The sequence below is a fragment of the Amia ocellicauda genome, unplaced genomic scaffold, assembly GCF_036373705.1.
Source record: "Amia ocellicauda isolate fAmiCal2 unplaced genomic scaffold, fAmiCal2.hap1 HAP1_SCAFFOLD_371, whole genome shotgun sequence".
Classification (NCBI taxonomy): domain Eukaryota; kingdom Metazoa; phylum Chordata; class Actinopteri; order Amiiformes; family Amiidae; genus Amia; species Amia ocellicauda.
This window is the reverse complement of record NW_027102943.1, coordinates 5,001-17,879: the sequence shown is the minus strand read 5'-3', so window position 1 is coordinate 17,879 and position 12,879 is coordinate 5,001. Positions and strand designations below refer to the sequence as shown.

Below are 12,879 nucleotides of genomic sequence, written 5' to 3'. Positions count from 1 at the left end.
ACCTGGATCACAGCTCCGCCCCAACAGGGCAGAGCCTCCCAAAAAATGGTACAAACTCATCCATGTCCCCCTCCACGGAATGCTTTAGTAAAAGGCGAAAGCGTTATGCGTATTGAAGGGAAACCCGAGTCCAAGATGCTTCCAACCAGCTCCTGGGTGCTCCCTGCGGCCGCAGGCCATGCTCCAGACAGCCGGGAGGGAGGGGGGGGAGAGGGGGGGAGAGAGAGAGAGAGAGAGAGAGAGAGAGAGAGAGAGAGAGAGAGAGAGAGAGAGAGAGAGAGAGACACACACACACACACACACACACTGTTCAATGTGCACACAAGAGAGAGCTCAAAATCATGGACATACAGATCAAAATCGATTCACAATATGAATACTACAATTGTTCATTTCCTGTGTCTTCCTAGCCCAGTCGGCGAGGGAGCTCAGCACCGTGCTGTGCCTTTCTCTGCCTCTCCCTTTACTGCCAGGTCAGTGATGACATCACAGAACTCATCGCTCGGCAGGCTGCAATGACATCACAAAGCACGTACATTCTATCACGGCAGGCAGGCTTTTTTGTCTTTCTTTCAACCCAAGAATGATAAGGAGGTGCGTGCACCTTTCCCGGAAACACTGCAATACCGGGCCGATGCGTAAAGCGGGTGGAGCAAGCTCCCTCTCCGACTCCCCGTTGCAAAAATCCGTTTAATATGTTGTCCCCACATGGGGGACGTATCAGATATTAAACTGATAAGAACAGATACTACACTTGATCTTAGCCAAAAGGCCGAGAAGCGATACCTGCAATGGGCTCCCCCCAGAACGCCAGCGGCACAGGCCAGGAGGTAGCACCCCAGGAGGGGGCGCCACCGGCAGGGCTGCTACCGCTGCTGGGTACCCTAGCAAGCTTATTTGCTTGACATTGACCACCTCCACCTTATATGCCTGATCTGCTGTTCACCTGGATCACAGCTCCGCCCCAACAGGGCAGAGCCTCCCAAAAAATGGTACAAACTCATCCATGTCCCCCTCCACGGAATGCTTTAGTAAAAGGCGAAAGCGTTATGCGTATTGAAGGGAAACCCGAGTCCAAGATGCTTCCAACCAGCTCCTGGGTGCTCCCTGCGGCCGCAGGCCATGCTCCAGACAGCCGGGAGGGAGGGGGGGGGAGAGGGGGGAGAGAGAGAGAGAGAGAGAGAGAGAGAGAGAGAGAGAGAGAGAGAGAGAGAGAGAGAGAGAGAGACACACACACACACACACACACACTGTTCAATGTGCACACAAGAGAGAGCTCAAAATCATGGACATACAGATCAAAATCGATTCACAATATGAATACTACAATTGTTCATTTCCTGTGTCTTCCTAGCCCAGTCGGCGAGGGAGCTCAGCACCGTGCTGTGCCTTTCTCTGCCTCTCCCTTTACTGCCAGGTCAGTGATGACATCACAGAACTCATCGCTCGGCAGGCTGCAATGACATCACAAAGCACGTACATTCTATCACGGCAGGCAGGCTTTTTTGTCTTTCTTTCAACCCAAGAATGATAAGGAGGTGCGTGCACCTTTCCCGGAAACACTGCAATACCGGGCCGATGCGTAAAGCGGGTGGAGCAAGCTCCCTCTCCGACTCCCCGTTGCAAAAATCCGTTTAATATGTTGTCCCCACATGGGGGACGTATCAGATATTAAACTGATAAGAACAGATACTACACTTGATCTTAGCCAAAAGGCCGAGAAGCGATACCTGCAATGGGCTCCCCCCAGAACGCCAGCGGCACAGGCCAGGAGGTAGCACCCCAGGAGGGGGCGCCACCGGCAGGGCTGCTACCGCTGCTGGGTACCCTAGCAAGCTTATTTGCTTGACATTGACCACCTCCACCTTATATGCCTGATCTGCTGTTCACCTGGATCACAGCTCCGCCCCAACAGGGCAGAGCCTCCCAAAAAATGGTACAAACTCATCCATGTCCCCCTCCACGGAATGCTTTAGTAAAAGGCGAAAGCGTTATGCGTATTGAAGGGAAACCCGAGTCCAAGATGCTTCCAACCAGCTCCTGGGTGCTCCCTGCGGCCGCAGGCCATGCTCCAGACAGCCGGGAGGGAGGGGGGGGGAGAGGGGGGGAGAGAGAGAGAGAGAGAGAGAGAGAGAGAGAGAGAGAGAGAGAGAGAGAGAGAGAGAGAGAGAGACACACACACACACACACACACACTGTTCAATGTGCACACAAGAGAGAGCTCAAAATCATGGACATACAGATCAAAATCGATTCACAATATGAATACTACAATTGTTCATTTCCTGTGTCTTCCTAGCCCAGTCGGCGAGGGAGCTCAGCACCGTGCTGTGCCTTTCTCTGCCTCTCCCTTTACTGCCAGGTCAGTGATGACATCACAGAACTCATCGCTCGGCAGGCTGCAATGACATCACAAAGCACGTACATTCTATCACGGCAGGCAGGCTTTTTTGTCTTTCTTTCAACCCAAGAATGATAAGGAGGTGCGTGCACCTTTCCCGGAAACACTGCAATACCGGGCCGATGCGTAAAGCGGGTGGAGCAAGCTCCCTCTCCGACTCCCCGTTGCAAAAATCCGTTTAATATGTTGTCCCCACATGGGGGACGTATCAGATATTAAACTGATAAGAACAGATACTACACTTGATCTTAGCCAAAAGGCCGAGAAGCGATACCTGCAATGGGCTCCCCCCAGAACGCCAGCGGCACAGGCCAGGAGGTAGCACCCCAGGAGGGGGCGCCACCGGCAGGGCTGCTACCGCTGCTGGGTACCCTAGCAAGCTTATTTGCTTGACATTGACCACCTCCACCTTATATGCCTGATCTGCTGTTCACCTGGATCACAGCTCCGCCCCAACAGGGCAGAGCCTCCCAAAAAATGGTACAAACTCATCCATGTCCCCCTCCACGGAATGCTTTAGTAAAAGGCGAAAGCGTTATGCGTATTGAAGGGAAACCCGAGTCCAAGATGCTTCCAACCAGCTCCTGGGTGCTCCCTGCGGCCGCAGGCCATGCTCCAGACAGCCGGGAGGGAGGGGGGGGGAGAGGGGGGAGAGAGAGAGAGAGAGAGAGAGAGAGAGAGAGAGAGAGAGAGAGAGAGAGAGAGAGAGAGAGAGAGACACACACACACACACACACACACTGTTCAATGTGCACACAAGAGAGAGCTCAAAATCATGGACATACAGATCAAAATCGATTCACAATATGAATACTACAATTGTTCATTTCCTGTGTCTTCCTAGCCCAGTCGGCGAGGGAGCTCAGCACCGTGCTGTGCCTTTCTCTGCCTCTCCCTTTACTGCCAGGTCAGTGATGACATCACAGAACTCATCGCTCGGCAGGCTGCAATGACATCACAAAGCACGTACATTCTATCACGGCAGGCAGGCTTTTTTGTCTTTCTTTCAACCCAAGAATGATAAGGAGGTGCGTGCACCTTTCCCGGAAACACTGCAATACCGGGCCGATGCGTAAAGCGGGTGGAGCAAGCTCCCTCTCCGACTCCCCGTTGCAAAAATCCGTTTAATATGTTGTCCCCACATGGGGGACGTATCAGATATTAAACTGATAAGAACAGATACTACACTTGATCTTAGCCAAAAGGCCGAGAAGCGATACCTGCAATGGGCTCCCCCCAGAACGCCAGCGGCACAGGCCAGGAGGTAGCACCCCAGGAGGGGGCGCCACCGGCAGGGCTGCTACCGCTGCTGGGTACCCTAGCAAGCTTATTTGCTTGACATTGACCACCTCCACCTTATATGCCTGATCTGCTGTTCACCTGGATCACAGCTCCGCCCCAACAGGGCAGAGCCTCCCAAAAAATGGTACAAACTCATCCATGTCCCCCTCCACGGAATGCTTTAGTAAAAGGCGAAAGCGTTATGCGTATTGAAGGGAAACCCGAGTCCAAGATGCTTCCAACCAGCTCCTGGGTGCTCCCTGCGGCCGCAGGCCATGCTCCAGACAGCCGGGAGGGAGGGGGGGGGAGAGGGGGGAGAGAGAGAGAGAGAGAGAGAGAGAGAGAGAGAGAGAGAGAGAGAGAGAGAGAGAGAGAGAGAGAGACACACACACACACACACACACACTGTTCAATGTGCACACAAGAGAGAGCTCAAAATCATGGACATACAGATCAAAATCGATTCACAATATGAATACTACAATTGTTCATTTCCTGTGTCTTCCTAGCCCAGTCGGCGAGGGAGCTCAGCACCGTGCTGTGCCTTTCTCTGCCTCTCCCTTTACTGCCAGGTCAGTGATGACATCACAGAACTCATCGCTCGGCAGGCTGCAATGACATCACAAAGCACGTACATTCTATCACGGCAGGCAGGCTTTTTTGTCTTTCTTTCAACCCAAGAATGATAAGGAGGTGCGTGCACCTTTCCCGGAAACACTGCAATACCGGGCCGATGCGTAAAGCGGGTGGAGCAAGCTCCCTCTCCGACTCCCCGTTGCAAAAATCCGTTTAATATGTTGTCCCCACATGGGGGACGTATCAGATATTAAACTGATAAGAACAGATACTACACTTGATCTTAGCCAAAAGGCCGAGAAGCGATACCTGCAATGGGCTCCCCCCAGAACGCCAGCGGCACAGGCCAGGAGGTAGCACCCCAGGAGGGGGCGCCACCGGCAGGGCTGCTACCGCTGCTGGGTACCCTAGCAAGCTTATTTGCTTGACATTGACCACCTCCACCTTATATGCCTGATCTGCTGTTCACCTGGATCACAGCTCCGCCCCAACAGGGCAGAGCCTCCCAAAAAATGGTACAAACTCATCCATGTCCCCCTCCACGGAATGCTTTAGTAAAAGGCGAAAGCGTTATGCGTATTGAAGGGAAACCCGAGTCCAAGATGCTTCCAACCAGCTCCTGGGTGCTCCCTGCGGCCGCAGGCCATGCTCCAGACAGCCGGGAGGGAGGGGGGGGGAGAGGGGGGAGAGAGAGAGAGAGAGAGAGAGAGAGAGAGAGAGAGAGAGAGAGAGAGAGAGAGAGAGAGAGAGAGACACACACACACACACACACACTGTTCAATGTGCACACAAGAGAGAGCTCAAAATCATGGACATACAGATCAAAATCGATTCACAATATGAATACTACAATTGTTCATTTCCTGTGTCTTCCTAGCCCAGTCGGCGAGGGAGCTCAGCACCGTGCTGTGCCTTTCTCTGCCTCTCCCTTTACTGCCAGGTCAGTGATGACATCACAGAACTCATCGCTCGGCAGGCTGCAATGACATCACAAAGCACGTACATTCTATCACGGCAGGCAGGCTTTTTTGTCTTTCTTTCAACCCAAGAATGATAAGGAGGTGCGTGCACCTTTCCCGGAAACACTGCAATACCGGGCCGATGCGTAAAGCGGGTGGAGCAAGCTCCCTCTCCGACTCCCCGTTGCAAAAATCCGTTTAATATGTTGTCCCCACATGGGGGACGTATCAGATATTAAACTGATAAGAACAGATACTACACTTGATCTTAGCCAAAAGGCCGAGAAGCGATACCTGCAATGGGCTCCCCCCAGAACGCCAGCGGCACAGGCCAGGAGGTAGCACCCCAGGAGGGGGCGCCACCGGCAGGGCTGCTACCGCTGCTGGGTACCCTAGCAAGCTTATTTGCTTGACATTGACCACCTCCACCTTATATGCCTGATCTGCTGTTCACCTGGATCACAGCTCCGCCCCAACAGGGCAGAGCCTCCCAAAAAATGGTACAAACTCATCCATGTCCCCCTCCACGGAATGCTTTAGTAAAAGGCGAAAGCGTTATGCGTATTGAAGGGAAACCCGAGTCCAAGATGCTTCCAACCAGCTCCTGGGTGCTCCCTGCGGCCGCAGGCCATGCTCCAGACAGCCGGGAGGGAGGGGGGGGGAGAGGGGGGGAGAGAGAGAGAGAGAGAGAGAGAGAGAGAGAGAGAGAGAGAGAGAGAGAGAGAGAGAGAGAGAGACACACACACACACACACACACACTGTTCAATGTGCACACAAGAGAGAGCTCAAAATCATGGACATACAGATCAAAATCGATTCACAATATGAATACTACAATTGTTCATTTCCTGTGTCTTCCTAGCCCAGTCGGCGAGGGAGCTCAGCACCGTGCTGTGCCTTTCTCTGCCTCTCCCTTTACTGCCAGGTCAGTGATGACATCACAGAACTCATCGCTCGGCAGGCTGCAATGACATCACAAAGCACGTACATTCTATCACGGCAGGCAGGCTTTTTTGTCTTTCTTTCAACCCAAGAATGATAAGGAGGTGCGTGCACCTTTCCCGGAAACACTGCAATACCGGGCCGATGCGTAAAGCGGGTGGAGCAAGCTCCCTCTCCGACTCCCCGTTGCAAAAATCCGTTTAATATGTTGTCCCCACATGGGGGACGTATCAGATATTAAACTGATAAGAACAGATACTACACTTGATCTTAGCCAAAAGGCCGAGAAGCGATACCTGCAATGGGCTCCCCCCAGAACGCCAGCGGCACAGGCCAGGAGGTAGCACCCCAGGAGGGGGCGCCACCGGCAGGGCTGCTACCGCTGCTGGGTACCCTAGCAAGCTTATTTGCTTGACATTGACCACCTCCACCTTATATGCCTGATCTGCTGTTCACCTGGATCACAGCTCCGCCCCAACAGGGCAGAGCCTCCCAAAAAATGGTACAAACTCATCCATGTCCCCCTCCACGGAATGCTTTAGTAAAAGGCGAAAGCGTTATGCGTATTGAAGGGAAACCCGAGTCCAAGATGCTTCCAACCAGCTCCTGGGTGCTCCCTGCGGCCGCAGGCCATGCTCCAGACAGCCGGGAGGGAGGGGGGGGGAGAGGGGGGAGAGAGAGAGAGAGAGAGAGAGAGAGAGAGAGAGAGAGAGAGAGAGAGAGAGAGAGAGAGAGAGAGACACACACACACACACACACACACTGTTCAATGTGCACACAAGAGAGAGCTCAAAATCATGGACATACAGATCAAAATCGATTCACAATATGAATACTACAATTGTTCATTTCCTGTGTCTTCCTAGCCCAGTCGGCGAGGGAGCTCAGCACCGTGCTGTGCCTTTCTCTGCCTCTCCCTTTACTGCCAGGTCAGTGATGACATCACAGAACTCATCGCTCGGCAGGCTGCAATGACATCACAAAGCACGTACATTCTATCACGGCAGGCAGGCTTTTTTGTCTTTCTTTCAACCCAAGAATGATAAGGAGGTGCGTGCACCTTTCCCGGAAACACTGCAATACCGGGCCGATGCGTAAAGCGGGTGGAGCAAGCTCCCTCTCCGACTCCCCGTTGCAAAAATCCGTTTAATATGTTGTCCCCACATGGGGGACGTATCAGATATTAAACTGATAAGAACAGATACTACACTTGATCTTAGCCAAAAGGCCGAGAAGCGATACCTGCAATGGGCTCCCCCCAGAACGCCAGCGGCACAGGCCAGGAGGTAGCACCCCAGGAGGGGGCGCCACCGGCAGGGCTGCTACCGCTGCTGGGTACCCTAGCAAGCTTATTTGCTTGACATTGACCACCTCCACCTTATATGCCTGATCTGCTGTTCACCTGGATCACAGCTCCGCCCCAACAGGGCAGAGCCTCCCAAAAAATGGTACAAACTCATCCATGTCCCCCTCCACGGAATGCTTTAGTAAAAGGCGAAAGCGTTATGCGTATTGAAGGGAAACCCGAGTCCAAGATGCTTCCAACCAGCTCCTGGGTGCTCCCTGCGGCCGCAGGCCATGCTCCAGACAGCCGGGAGGGAGGGGGGGGGAGAGGGGGGGAGAGAGAGAGAGAGAGAGAGAGAGAGAGAGAGAGAGAGAGAGAGAGAGAGAGAGAGAGAGAGAGAGACACACACACACACACACACACACACTGTTCAATGTGCACACAAGAGAGAGCTCAAAATCATGGACATACAGATCAAAATCGATTCACAATATGAATACTACAATTGTTCATTTCCTGTGTCTTCCTAGCCCAGTCGGCGAGGGAGCTCAGCACCGTGCTGTGCCTTTCTCTGCCTCTCCCTTTACTGCCAGGTCAGTGATGACATCACAGAACTCATCGCTCGGCAGGCTGCAATGACATCACAAAGCACGTACATTCTATCACGGCAGGCAGGCTTTTTTGTCTTTCTTTCAACCCAAGAATGATAAGGAGGTGCGTGCACCTTTCCCGGAAACACTGCAATACCGGGCCGATGCGTAAAGCGGGTGGAGCAAGCTCCCTCTCCGACTCCCCGTTGCAAAAATCCGTTTAATATGTTGTCCCCACATGGGGGACGTATCAGATATTAAACTGATAAGAACAGATACTACACTTGATCTTAGCCAAAAGGCCGAGAAGCGATACCTGCAATGGGCTCCCCCCAGAACGCCAGCGGCACAGGCCAGGAGGTAGCACCCCAGGAGGGGGCGCCACCGGCAGGGCTGCTACCGCTGCTGGGTACCCTAGCAAGCTTATTTGCTTGACATTGACCACCCTTATATGCCTGATCTGCTGTTCACCTGGATCACAGCTCCGCCCCAACAGGGCAGAGCCTCCCAAAAAATGGTACAAACTCATCCATGTCCCCCTCCACGGAATGCTTTAGTAAAAGGCGAAAGCGTTATGCGTGAAGGGAAACCCGAGTCCAAGATGCTTCCAACCAGCTCCTGGGTGCTCCCTGCGGCCGCAGGCCATGCTCCAGACAGCCGGGAGGGAGGGGGGGGGAGAGGGGGGAGAGAGAGAGAGAGAGAGAGAGAGAGAGAGAGAGAGAGAGAGAGAGAGAGAGAGAGAGAGAGAGAGACACACACACACACACACACACTGTTCAATGTGCACACAAGAGAGAGCTCAAAATCATGGACATACAGATCAAAATCGATTCACAATATGAATACTACAATTGTTCATTTCCTGTGTCTTCCTAGCCCAGTCGGCGAGGGAGCTCAGCACCGTGCTGTGCCTTTCTCTGCCTCTCCCTTTACTGCCAGGTCAGTGATGACATCACAGAACTCATCGCTCGGCAGGCTGCAATGACATCACAAAGCACGTACATTCTATCACGGCAGGCAGGCTTTTTTGTCTTTCTTTCAACCCAAGAATGATAAGGAGGTGCGTGCACCTTTCCCGGAAACACTGCAATACCGGGCCGATGCGTAAAGCGGGTGGAGCAAGCTCCCTCTCCGACTCCCCGTTGCAAAAATCCGTTTAATATGTTGTCCCCACATGGGGGACGTATCAGATATTAAACTGATAAGAACAGATACTACACTTGATCTTAGCCAAAAGGCCGAGAAGCGATACCTGCAATGGGCTCCCCCCAGAACGCCAGCGGCACAGGCCAGGAGGTAGCACCCCAGGAGGGGGCGCCACCGGCAGGGCTGCTACCGCTGCTGGGTACCCTAGCAAGCTTATTTGCTTGACATTGACCACCTCCACCTTATATGCCTGATCTGCTGTTCACCTGGATCACAGCTCCGCCCCAACAGGGCAGAGCCTCCCAAAAAATGGTACAAACTCATCCATGTCCCCCTCCACGGAATGCTTTAGTAAAAGGCGAAAGCGTTATGCGTATTGAAGGGAAACCCGAGTCCAAGATGCTTCCAACCAGCTCCTGGGTGCTCCCTGCGGCCGCAGGCCATGCTCCAGACAGCCGGGAGGGAGGGGGGGGGAGAGGGGGGGAGAGAGAGAGAGAGAGAGAGAGAGAGAGAGAGAGAGAGAGAGAGAGAGAGAGAGAGAGAGAGAGACACACACACACACACACACACACTGTTCAATGTGCACACAAGAGAGAGCTCAAAATCATGGACATACAGATCAAAATCGATTCACAATATGAATACTACAATTGTTCATTTCCTGTGTCTTCCTAGCCCAGTCGGCGAGGGAGCTCAGCACCGTGCTGTGCCTTTCTCTGCCTCTCCCTTTACTGCCAGGTCAGTGATGACATCACAGAACTCATCGCTCGGCAGGCTGCAATGACATCACAAAGCACGTACATTCTATCACGGCAGGCAGGCTTTTTTGTCTTTCTTTCAACCCAAGAATGATAAGGAGGTGCGTGCACCTTTCCCGGAAACACTGCAATACCGGGCCGATGCGTAAAGCGGGTGGAGCAAGCTCCCTCTCCGACTCCCCGTTGCAAAAATCCGTTTAATATGTTGTCCCCACATGGGGGACGTATCAGATATTAAACTGATAAGAACAGATACTACACTTGATCTTAGCCAAAAGGCCGAGAAGCGATACCTGCAATGGGCTCCCCCCAGAACGCCAGCGGCACAGGCCAGGAGGTAGCACCCCAGGAGGGGGCGCCACCGGCAGGGCTGCTACCGCTGCTGGGTACCCTAGCAAGCTTATTTGCTTGACATTGACCACCTCCACCTTATATGCCTGATCTGCTGTTCACCTGGATCACAGCTCCGCCCCAACAGGGCAGAGCCTCCCAAAAAATGGTACAAACTCATCCATGTCCCCCTCCACGGAATGCTTTAGTAAAAGGCGAAAGCGTTATGCGTATTGAAGGGAAACCCGAGTCCAAGATGCTTCCAACCAGCTCCTGGGTGCTCCCTGCGGCCGCAGGCCATGCTCCAGACAGCCGGGAGGGAGGGGGGGGGAGAGGGGGGAGAGAGAGAGAGAGAGAGAGAGAGAGAGAGAGAGAGAGAGAGAGAGAGAGAGAGAGAGAGAGAGAGACACACACACACACACACACACACTGTTCAATGTGCACACAAGAGAGAGCTCAAAATCATGGACATACAGATCAAAATCGATTCACAATATGAATACTACAATTGTTCATTTCCTGTGTCTTCCTAGCCCAGTCGGCGAGGGAGCTCAGCACCGTGCTGTGCCTTTCTCTGCCTCTCCCTTTACTGCCAGGTCAGTGATGACATCACAGAACTCATCGCTCGGCAGGCTGCAATGACATCACAAAGCACGTACATTCTATCACGGCAGGCAGGCTTTTTTGTCTTTCTTTCAACCCAAGAATGATAAGGAGGTGCGTGCACCTTTCCCGGAAACACTGCAATACCGGGCCGATGCGTAAAGCGGGTGGAGCAAGCTCCCTCTCCGACTCCCCGTTGCAAAAATCCGTTTAATATGTTGTCCCCACATGGGGGACGTATCAGATATTAAACTGATAAGAACAGATACTACACTTGATCTTAGCCAAAAGGCCGAGAAGCGATACCTGCAATGGGCTCCCCCCAGAACGCCAGCGGCACAGGCCAGGAGGTAGCACCCCAGGAGGGGGCGCCACCGGCAGGGCTGCTACCGCTGCTGGGTACCCTAGCAAGCTTATTTGCTTGACATTGACCACCTCCACCTTATATGCCTGATCTGCTGTTCACCTGGATCACAGCTCCGCCCCAACAGGGCAGAGCCTCCCAAAAAATGGTACAAACTCATCCATGTCCCCCTCCACGGAATGCTTTAGTAAAAGGCGAAAGCGTTATGCGTATTGAAGGGAAACCCGAGTCCAAGATGCTTCCAACCAGCTCCTGGGTGCTCCCTGCGGCCGCAGGCCATGCTCCAGACAGCCGGGAGGGAGGGGGGGGGAGAGGGGGGAGAGAGAGAGAGAGAGAGAGAGAGAGAGAGAGAGAGAGAGAGAGAGAGAGAGAGAGAGAGAGAGAGACACACACACACACACACACACACTGTTCAATGTGCACACAAGAGAGAGCTCAAAATCATGGACATACAGATCAAAATCGATTCACAATATGAATACTACAATTGTTCATTTCCTGTGTCTTCCTAGCCCAGTCGGCGAGGGAGCTCAGCACCGTGCTGTGCCTTTCTCTGCCTCTCCCTTTACTGCCAGGTCAGTGATGACATCACAGAACTCATCGCTCGGCAGGCTGCAATGACATCACAAAGCACGTACATTCTATCACGGCAGGCAGGCTTTTTTGTCTTTCTTTCAACCCAAGAATGATAAGGAGGTGCGTGCACCTTTCCCGGAAACACTGCAATACCGGGCCGATGCGTAAAGCGGGTGGAGCAAGCTCCCTCTCCGACTCCCCGTTGCAAAAATCCGTTTAATATGTTGTCCCCACATGGGGGACGTATCAGATATTAAACTGATAAGAACAGATACTACACTTGATCTTAGCCAAAAGGCCGAGAAGCGATACCTGCAATGGGCTCCCCCCAGAACGCCAGCGGCACAGGCCAGGAGGTAGCACCCCAGGAGGGGGCGCCACCGGCAGGGCTGCTACCGCTGCTGGGTACCCTAGCAAGCTTATTTGCTTGACATTGACCACCTCCACCTTATATGCCTGATCTGCTGTTCACCTGGATCACAGCTCCGCCCCAACAGGGCAGAGCCTCCCAAAAAATGGTACAAACTCATCCATGTCCCCCTCCACGGAATGCTTTAGTAAAAGGCGAAAGCGTTATGCGTATTGAAGGGAAACCCGAGTCCAAGATGCTTCCAACCAGCTCCTGGGTGCTCCCTGCGGCCGCAGGCCATGCTCCAGACAGCCGGGAGGGAGGGGGGGGGAGAGGGGAGAGAGAGAGAGAGAGAGAGAGAGAGAGAGAGAGAGAGAGAGAGAGAGAGAGAGAGAGAGAGAGAGACACACACACACACACACACACACTGTTCAATGTGCACACAAGAGAGAGCTCAAAATCATGGACATACAGATCAAAATCGATTCACAATATGAATACTACAATTGTTCATTTCCTGTGTCTTCCTAGCCCAGTCGGCGAGGGAGCTCAGCACCGTGCTGTGCCTTTCTCTGCCTCTCCCTTTACTGCCAGGTCAGTGATGACATCACAGAACTCATCGCTCGGCAGGCTGCAATGACATCACAAAGCACGTACATTCTATCACGGCAGGCAGGCTTTTTTGTCTTTCTTTCAACCCAAGAATGATAAGGAGGTG

The 12,879-nt window shown here is 53.1% G+C and overlaps 28 non-coding genes across 28 annotated transcripts in view; all 28 read right to left on the bottom strand.

The window, feature by feature from the left end:
- Positions 1 to 16: 16 nt before the first annotated feature.
- Positions 17 to 132, bottom strand: LOC136733819 (U5 spliceosomal RNA). Its single transcript, XR_010810305.1, has one exon. It is a non-coding gene; the product is annotated as a U5 spliceosomal RNA (small nuclear RNA).
- Positions 133 to 593: 461 nt separating this feature from the next.
- On the bottom strand, positions 594 to 784 carry LOC136733818 (U2 spliceosomal RNA). The gene has a single exon (XR_010810304.1). It is a non-coding gene; the product is annotated as a U2 spliceosomal RNA (small nuclear RNA).
- A 176-nt stretch (positions 785 to 960) lies between these two features.
- LOC136733840 (U5 spliceosomal RNA) lies at positions 961 to 1,076 on the bottom strand. Its single transcript, XR_010810324.1, has one exon. It is a non-coding gene; the product is annotated as a U5 spliceosomal RNA (small nuclear RNA).
- A 461-nt stretch (positions 1,077 to 1,537) lies between these two features.
- On the bottom strand, positions 1,538 to 1,728 carry LOC136733817 (U2 spliceosomal RNA). The gene has a single exon (XR_010810303.1). It is a non-coding gene; the product is annotated as a U2 spliceosomal RNA (small nuclear RNA).
- Positions 1,729 to 1,904: 176 nt separating this feature from the next.
- Positions 1,905 to 2,020, bottom strand: LOC136733839 (U5 spliceosomal RNA). The gene has a single exon (XR_010810323.1). It is a non-coding gene; the product is annotated as a U5 spliceosomal RNA (small nuclear RNA).
- A 462-nt stretch (positions 2,021 to 2,482) lies between these two features.
- LOC136733816 (U2 spliceosomal RNA) lies at positions 2,483 to 2,673 on the bottom strand. The gene has a single exon (XR_010810302.1). It is a non-coding gene; the product is annotated as a U2 spliceosomal RNA (small nuclear RNA).
- Positions 2,674 to 2,849: 176 nt separating this feature from the next.
- On the bottom strand, positions 2,850 to 2,965 carry LOC136733837 (U5 spliceosomal RNA). The gene has a single exon (XR_010810321.1). It is a non-coding gene; the product is annotated as a U5 spliceosomal RNA (small nuclear RNA).
- A 463-nt stretch (positions 2,966 to 3,428) lies between these two features.
- LOC136733815 (U2 spliceosomal RNA) lies at positions 3,429 to 3,619 on the bottom strand. The gene has a single exon (XR_010810301.1). It is a non-coding gene; the product is annotated as a U2 spliceosomal RNA (small nuclear RNA).
- A 176-nt stretch (positions 3,620 to 3,795) lies between these two features.
- Positions 3,796 to 3,911, bottom strand: LOC136733836 (U5 spliceosomal RNA). Its single transcript, XR_010810320.1, has one exon. It is a non-coding gene; the product is annotated as a U5 spliceosomal RNA (small nuclear RNA).
- A 463-nt stretch (positions 3,912 to 4,374) lies between these two features.
- Positions 4,375 to 4,565, bottom strand: LOC136733812 (U2 spliceosomal RNA). The gene has a single exon (XR_010810299.1). It is a non-coding gene; the product is annotated as a U2 spliceosomal RNA (small nuclear RNA).
- A 176-nt stretch (positions 4,566 to 4,741) lies between these two features.
- On the bottom strand, positions 4,742 to 4,857 carry LOC136733835 (U5 spliceosomal RNA). Its single transcript, XR_010810319.1, has one exon. It is a non-coding gene; the product is annotated as a U5 spliceosomal RNA (small nuclear RNA).
- A 461-nt stretch (positions 4,858 to 5,318) lies between these two features.
- On the bottom strand, positions 5,319 to 5,509 carry LOC136733811 (U2 spliceosomal RNA). Its single transcript, XR_010810298.1, has one exon. It is a non-coding gene; the product is annotated as a U2 spliceosomal RNA (small nuclear RNA).
- Positions 5,510 to 5,685: 176 nt separating this feature from the next.
- LOC136733834 (U5 spliceosomal RNA) lies at positions 5,686 to 5,801 on the bottom strand. The gene has a single exon (XR_010810318.1). It is a non-coding gene; the product is annotated as a U5 spliceosomal RNA (small nuclear RNA).
- A 462-nt stretch (positions 5,802 to 6,263) lies between these two features.
- LOC136733810 (U2 spliceosomal RNA) lies at positions 6,264 to 6,454 on the bottom strand. Its single transcript, XR_010810297.1, has one exon. It is a non-coding gene; the product is annotated as a U2 spliceosomal RNA (small nuclear RNA).
- Positions 6,455 to 6,630: 176 nt separating this feature from the next.
- On the bottom strand, positions 6,631 to 6,746 carry LOC136733833 (U5 spliceosomal RNA). The gene has a single exon (XR_010810317.1). It is a non-coding gene; the product is annotated as a U5 spliceosomal RNA (small nuclear RNA).
- Positions 6,747 to 7,209: 463 nt separating this feature from the next.
- LOC136733809 (U2 spliceosomal RNA) lies at positions 7,210 to 7,400 on the bottom strand. The gene has a single exon (XR_010810296.1). It is a non-coding gene; the product is annotated as a U2 spliceosomal RNA (small nuclear RNA).
- A 176-nt stretch (positions 7,401 to 7,576) lies between these two features.
- Positions 7,577 to 7,692, bottom strand: LOC136733832 (U5 spliceosomal RNA). Its single transcript, XR_010810316.1, has one exon. It is a non-coding gene; the product is annotated as a U5 spliceosomal RNA (small nuclear RNA).
- Positions 7,693 to 8,158: 466 nt separating this feature from the next.
- On the bottom strand, positions 8,159 to 8,349 carry LOC136733808 (U2 spliceosomal RNA). Its single transcript, XR_010810295.1, has one exon. It is a non-coding gene; the product is annotated as a U2 spliceosomal RNA (small nuclear RNA).
- Positions 8,350 to 8,520: 171 nt separating this feature from the next.
- Positions 8,521 to 8,633, bottom strand: LOC136733841 (U5 spliceosomal RNA). Its single transcript, XR_010810325.1, has one exon. It is a non-coding gene; the product is annotated as a U5 spliceosomal RNA (small nuclear RNA).
- Positions 8,634 to 9,094: 461 nt separating this feature from the next.
- LOC136733807 (U2 spliceosomal RNA) lies at positions 9,095 to 9,285 on the bottom strand. The gene has a single exon (XR_010810294.1). It is a non-coding gene; the product is annotated as a U2 spliceosomal RNA (small nuclear RNA).
- A 176-nt stretch (positions 9,286 to 9,461) lies between these two features.
- LOC136733830 (U5 spliceosomal RNA) lies at positions 9,462 to 9,577 on the bottom strand. Its single transcript, XR_010810315.1, has one exon. It is a non-coding gene; the product is annotated as a U5 spliceosomal RNA (small nuclear RNA).
- Positions 9,578 to 10,039: 462 nt separating this feature from the next.
- Positions 10,040 to 10,230, bottom strand: LOC136733806 (U2 spliceosomal RNA). Its single transcript, XR_010810293.1, has one exon. It is a non-coding gene; the product is annotated as a U2 spliceosomal RNA (small nuclear RNA).
- A 176-nt stretch (positions 10,231 to 10,406) lies between these two features.
- On the bottom strand, positions 10,407 to 10,522 carry LOC136733829 (U5 spliceosomal RNA). The gene has a single exon (XR_010810314.1). It is a non-coding gene; the product is annotated as a U5 spliceosomal RNA (small nuclear RNA).
- Positions 10,523 to 10,985: 463 nt separating this feature from the next.
- On the bottom strand, positions 10,986 to 11,176 carry LOC136733805 (U2 spliceosomal RNA). The gene has a single exon (XR_010810292.1). It is a non-coding gene; the product is annotated as a U2 spliceosomal RNA (small nuclear RNA).
- A 176-nt stretch (positions 11,177 to 11,352) lies between these two features.
- Positions 11,353 to 11,468, bottom strand: LOC136733828 (U5 spliceosomal RNA). The gene has a single exon (XR_010810313.1). It is a non-coding gene; the product is annotated as a U5 spliceosomal RNA (small nuclear RNA).
- Positions 11,469 to 11,931: 463 nt separating this feature from the next.
- LOC136733804 (U2 spliceosomal RNA) lies at positions 11,932 to 12,122 on the bottom strand. The gene has a single exon (XR_010810291.1). It is a non-coding gene; the product is annotated as a U2 spliceosomal RNA (small nuclear RNA).
- A 176-nt stretch (positions 12,123 to 12,298) lies between these two features.
- Positions 12,299 to 12,414, bottom strand: LOC136733827 (U5 spliceosomal RNA). The gene has a single exon (XR_010810312.1). It is a non-coding gene; the product is annotated as a U5 spliceosomal RNA (small nuclear RNA).
- Positions 12,415 to 12,875: 461 nt separating this feature from the next.
- The window catches only part of LOC136733803 (U2 spliceosomal RNA), a 191-nt gene continuing 187 nt past the window's right edge, over positions 12,876 to 12,879 (bottom strand). The window contains exon 1 of the small nuclear RNA XR_010810290.1: positions 12,876 to 12,879. This exon is cut by the window's right edge and continues 187 nt beyond it. This is a non-coding gene — a small nuclear RNA (U2 spliceosomal RNA).